The following is a 5,856-nucleotide window of genomic DNA, read 5'->3' on the forward strand; positions in this document are numbered from 1 at the left end:
TTAAGCTGATGGTCACGACTGGCTCTGAGAGTCTTATCTTTCTCTGGTATGCTGCTGTGAAAAAAAAAATTACTCCTCCCTGCTTCCGCCTTGCTGTCCCCACCACCCCCTGCACCCAGCTTGCGGCGAAACTGCCCAACTGCCAGTTAAACCCATACTTCCCAGCATGCCTTGCAGCAGTTGGAGCCCCAGTCTCCGCCAAGCCCTGCTCCCCAGCCATTCAACTCCCAGATCCAGGGCGTGCGCCACCTCCCTGCAAACCGCACCTGATGCAAAAGCGGGCCGAAAGCGAGCCCCCCTCTGCCTTCCTTCCTCCCTCAGGCTCCCAGGAGGCCCCTCGAGGGTCACCAGGTGCCTCTGGGGGTAGCTGGGTGTGCAGTGGATTTCGGAGCTTCAGACCCCTGCTTTGCGCAGTGTGCACCTTGCCACACTGCCCGGGCCCCTCTGGTCTGTTATCAACACTTCCTCCTCTCCCTCCGAGCATATTTCCTCACTTCTCAAGAACCCGCAGCTGACCCCACCCGCCCCCCTCCCGGTTCCAGGAACCCGCCATTCCTCTTTTGCTTCCTTCGCTTTCCCGAGGTCTTGGGGATTCCTTCCACTCTGCCAAGGATAGGAAACCAGGCTTTACAAAAGCTAAACTGCATTTTATAAACCCTTGGTCCCACATCTACTCATCTCCCCCTCGGCTGTTTTGCCAAGGAAAATACATTTATATGAAGCTTCCCATTTTACAGAAGATATTCTCATACTGTTTGCTGACACTTCCTTTCATCACCTGATTTCTTTTCTCCTTATCTCCTTTTTCTTCCTGTTCTTCCCCTTCCTCCTCCTCCATTTATTTATTTATTTATTTAGGTATCAGGGATCGAACTCGGGTCCTTGCCCTTGCGAAACAGGCAGTGGAGCCACCGAGCTAAATCCTCAGCCCTTCTGTTTTATTTCTGAGACAAGGACTTCATGACGTTACCTGGCTTGCCTGGAGCTCCTGGGCTTAAGCGATCCTCCTCCCTCTACCTCTCCAGTGGCTGGGAACTTGCCCCTGGCTAAATGACCATCTATCTTGAAAGTGTAGCCACCCTTCCCTGTTTTCACTGCAGCATCCTCATTTATTAATTAGCGTGTGCATCCTGGCTCTCAACTCCACCACGCTACTGAAACTACTCTGCAAGGTCATCCATCCTTCTATCCCTCCCTCCCTCCCTCCATGCAGTCCGCAGCAGTTCAAGAACAACTGGTCTCTGGCTCTGTTCTCACCTCAGGGACATAGTACTGAGGAAACAGGTAAGTTTCTTTTCCTTGGGAGCTCACAATTCAGTGTGTGTGTGTGTGTGTGTGTGTGTGTGTGTGTGTGTGTGACTGACAAGTAGATAAAACATCAAACAGTGACACAAACAAAAATATGAAGAAAAGGCAAAGTGGAGAAAAGAAAGTGACAGGTGTGGCTTTTGATGCCATGGTCAGGGAGGGCTTCTGAGGATGTATCACTTGAGCAGAGGCCTGGTAGGAGCTAAGGGGTGGGCAGTGGGGACATTCCAGCCTTGGAAGGTGGAACAAGTGACAGGTATCCCAAGACAGGAGCCTGCTTGGCTCGAGGGGCTGCAAGAACTTCATGCTTCGATTGCAGTGGATGAAGACGAAAGCAGTGGGGCATGAAATGACAGGTGCATAGAAGGGCTGAAGTCTTAAGCCCTCGAGCCAATGGTAAGGACTCTAGCTCATTTCTGTGAATTGTGAAAAAGTTCAGTGACCAACAAATGACTTCACAAGTCGTCAAGCTCTCCAGCTGATCCGGAGCAAGTGACACTAACCTTTGTTCACTTTAGAAATCTTGCTGAGTGTGTCAGTTCCGGTCCGTACTCCAGCACTTGAGAGGCTGAGGCAGGAGGATCACCATGAGTTCAAGGCCAGCCTGCTACACAGTGAGCTCAAGGCCAGCCTGAACTATATAGTGAGACCCTGTCTCGGAAAACAAACAAAAAACAAAGAGAAAGAAAGATATCGTTTCTAACTCCTATAAGGTAGTAGACTAAGGACTGCTTGGGAAAACACAATGTGACAAACCATTTTCCCAGCCTGCCAGCACTGTGTTTTGGAGGCAATGCAGAATTATAATAGATGGTGACGATCTCCCTTGCCAGCCGTCAACAAAGTCCTAGTAGAGCACAACAAGGAGCCACCATCTGTCCTACAGTATCCTGGACCCAGCTGTGTCCTGACTACTCACCTTCCACACTCCTCCTCCAGTCTCTGACCCAATCCAGGCCCATCCCTGACAGTGCAGGCCAGTCCTTCCAGAAGGTTCTGCCTGACATCGCCAGTCAGTGTTCTCTCTTCCTCCCACCCAGCTCCTGGCACCTTGTTCCTACTGTCCATGGCTCCCATCCACTCGGCTTTGCCCTGGGCTATGGCTAGTTATGGGGTCTCCTTACCCCCACCGTCCCACTGCCAGCTGTGCCCTGGCACTGAGAATACTTCCAAGGATTGTCATCATTGACCATCATGATACTGTCGGTGATTCCCAAGGAGGAAGAGCTGGTGTCCCCACTGGGGTCAGCGGCTGGTGTCAGTGGCTGGAAGAGGCCTTGGGCAACAAGGAGTCAGAACCACCCTTTCCCTCAGATGGCTGGAGGACAGGTGTGAACCTGCCGGGAAGGCCCATCCGCCAAGCCCTCTCTTCAAGAAATTTCCCGGAGCTTGGGGGTCTCGGCACCGGCTTCTAAGCTTTTCCAAGCTTAGAAAAAGCTTGGCACTGTGAGGTGTTCGGTGCTGCCCATGTGGGCGGTGGCCTTTGTTCTTTCCGGTTTTGATTTTTGGTTCTTAAAACTCCATTCCAAATGAGGGAAATGAAACTACTGAAGCTCTCCCCTCGGCCCACTGATGTGGGGCAAGAGAACAATGGATTCCCAGTGAAGGCCCCAGAGGAAATCCCCTCCCTGTCATGTGCTGGGCCCAGGAGAAGCAAGGGTGGCACTAACTCACGGCTCCGCCAGGCCTGGCCACCACTGTGCAGGCCCATGGGATGGCTGCCCTGTTTGTGCCAGGCCGGGTGGGCAACTCTGGAGCAGGAGTTAGGGTGCCAGGACCTTGGCCTCAGCGTTCCCTTTGATCTCCTTGGGAGCCTGAAGAGTCCCACAAGTGACAAAATATTATGAAGTTTTTGGTGCACACCTGTAATCCCAGCACTCGAGGCTGAGGCAGGAAGATGGCCATGAGTTTGAGGCCAGCCTGGGCTATATAGTAGAGTTCAAGACCAGCCTGATACCCTATCTCAAAAAACCAAACAGACAAAAACAAAATAAAAAAGCTTAGTTTAAAAAGAAAGAAGCCTCAATAGGCAGCTCCCAGAGAATCATAGCTAGAGTGGGGCTATCACCTTTCTTTTTTCCCGTTTCCTCTTAGAGCACGTATTTACTGGGCCTCTTTACGTGCATTGGACAGTCTGATTTTTGGAACAACGTGTGATCCCTACCTTCAGAAGTGTAGAATGTCCTGGGAAACAAGACAGAAATCTGAAAATTTAAACAACACAAGTGTCGCCCTGAGACCAGTAGATATTGCAGATCCAGCCTCATGGGCTCAGAGGAGGAGGGGCCAGGCTCCGGGATGGGGAGGATTGGGTTGGACAGAGGGGGAGCCATTGTGAGCTGCACAGCCCTGTGATGGGGTGGGGGGTGGGGTGGACGTGTGGGACACTTAGCTCTGTCTGAGGATCCCATGGCTGAGGTGCATCTGTGGCCCGGGATGTGGAGTGGGACTGGAGTGTACTAGGCTGGGGCAGGACACGCAGCTCATGTTGAACAGCAATGCTCTGATCCCTGCCCTGGCCACCCAGCCAAGAGGAAGAGTTGTAGCTCCATGGGCCCCAGGAAGGTTGTTTTCAGCTGCCATTCCACACTGGTTCAGCTGCAAGGCTTCAGGTCCCCTCAGAGCCGGCTCAGGGTTAGAGGAAAGAGGATGGTACTATTGCCAACCAAGAGGCTGTCAACACAACCGTCAAGACCACTGGCCTTTTGTTTTTCATTTTTTCTCAGAACTGAGGATTGAACCGAGAGCCTATGCACTGGGCTACATCTCCATCCTTTTCTTTTTGTTTTTTTAAATTTTGAGGCAGGGTCTCATTAAGTTGCTAAATTGCCTGGGCTAGGCTTGAGGCCTGCCTCAGTTTCCCAGACTTCTGGGATTACAGACATGGTTCATCATGTCTGGGTAGACCATGGGTTTTTAAAGTTTTCTGGAAGGTAGCAGCTGCCTTTCTTCTTTCTTGAAAGCAATCCTGTAGAGAACCCCCCTAAAAGTTATGACATAGGATGAGGGGAGAACTCAGGTACCCACAAGAAACTCTTAAACCTGCAGAACCTGGGTTTAAATCAACTGGGTAAGGAATGCCGAGGTGAACCACCAAGGGGTTGTAAGACATCCTTTAGATCCATGGCAGTGGCTTCTGGGTGGGGTCTTCATCTGAGAGGGACAAGATCAGCTGCAGGGAGCCAATTTAAGGAAGCTACTGAAATGGTCTAGACATGAGTTGGGGAGGTGTAGAGTCAAGGATTCATCTCTGGTTGGAGATGGTGGCACACGTCTGTGATCCAGCACTTGGGAGGCTGAGGCAGGAGAATCTTTGCAAGTTTGAGGCTATCCTGGTTTATGTAGCAAGATTCTGTTTCCAAAAAAGAAGAGAGAGAGATTTGTGAGTTAGAATCGGCAGGAACTGGAGACCAATTGAATGTGAGAGGAGGAATCTGAGAGCTGGGCTGCCTGGGTCAAAGCAGGCCATAAAAGGTCACGGCCACATGGGGAGAGAAAGAGGCTGGGACAAAGGACCTGAGCTCCACTTGGAATTCATTGTGTCATGGTGACTCTGGGACATCTAGGAGCTGAGTGACCAGTAGACAGGTAAAAGTGTGAGTCTGAATGTTCACTCTCGGGAGAGAATTTCGGAGCTAGAGATTAAAACCCGGGAACCACCAGCACATTCGTGGACGGTAAAGACATGGGAGTGCAGGATGTGTCTACAGCAGAAGGAAAAAGGCCAACCAGAAAAGCTGACTGTGACAATTTGCTCTGGCTTGGTTTTTACCTTCGCGCCAGCAGTGTCCCCTTGACAGGGGCCTGTTTCAGGAAGCAGAGGCTACGTGTAGGCTGGGCAGGAAGGACTTGCTCCTGTTCTCTCAGGGTGGGCAACAAAACCCTCCCCCCAGCTGCAAGAGGGGGACCCAGCCCTGCGGGACACCCCAGGTTCCCCCAGGAGACGGGAGGCTGGAGCTGGTGCCCTTTCCCCCTTGGCTGTCATTGATGTGCATTGGAGTTCTGGGCAAGAGCTGGCAGGGATGGTGGGCACATCAGAGACTTAAAGCCCATCCGGCCGCGGTGCTGAGAGGCTCAGGGCGCTGCCAGCTGACCATGCAGCTCCACTATTGTACTTTTTTTTTCTTCTTTCTCTTTCTCCTTCCCTCTCTCCCTTTCTTTCTCCCATTTTTTTCTTTTCCCCCTTTCTTCCCTCCTTTCATCTTCCCCCTCCCCACAAAAAGATCTATTGCTGAGCACCTAAAAGAGTATCAGTAACAACTCAGACGACAGACCCTGAGCGCTGCGCGCCCTGACGTCCCCGCACGGAGCCTCACCAGACCTCGGAGAGCAGGGCCTGAGCTGCCACCCCCAACCCCGAGGTGAGCAAGCGCCACCTCCGGTGACCCTGCGCTCCAGTCCCCCGATGCTGAGTCGCAGCGCTCAGCTCCATGTGACCTGTTTCCGTCCTTCCTTCCGCAAGCGCTAAAATAGCCGGCGCGCGGCTGCTCTCGAGGAGGTGGCGGAGAAGGAGGCGGCGGCGGCCGAGACGATGCGCCCCGCAGAACC

The 5,856-nt window shown here is 52.5% G+C and overlaps 1 protein-coding gene across 1 annotated transcript in view; it reads left to right on the forward strand.

Moving 5' to 3' along the window:
- Window positions 1–1,034: 1,034 nt before the first annotated feature.
- Nrros (negative regulator of reactive oxygen species) overlaps window positions 1,035–5,856 on the forward strand; it is a 30,153-nt gene continuing 25,331 nt past the window's right edge. Inside the window, exons 1-2 of the mRNA XM_019207490.2 lie at window positions 1,035–1,284; window positions 5,532–5,669. The gene's annotated coding sequence lies outside the window, so the exon portion shown is untranslated. The remainder of the gene's footprint in view (window positions 1,285–5,531; window positions 5,670–5,856) is intronic.

The sequence above is a fragment of the Fukomys damarensis genome, unplaced genomic scaffold, assembly GCF_012274545.1.
Source record: "Fukomys damarensis isolate Sample0158 unplaced genomic scaffold, DMR_v1.0_HiC HiC_scaffold_12, whole genome shotgun sequence".
NCBI lineage: Eukaryota > Metazoa > Chordata > Mammalia > Rodentia > Bathyergidae > Fukomys > Fukomys damarensis.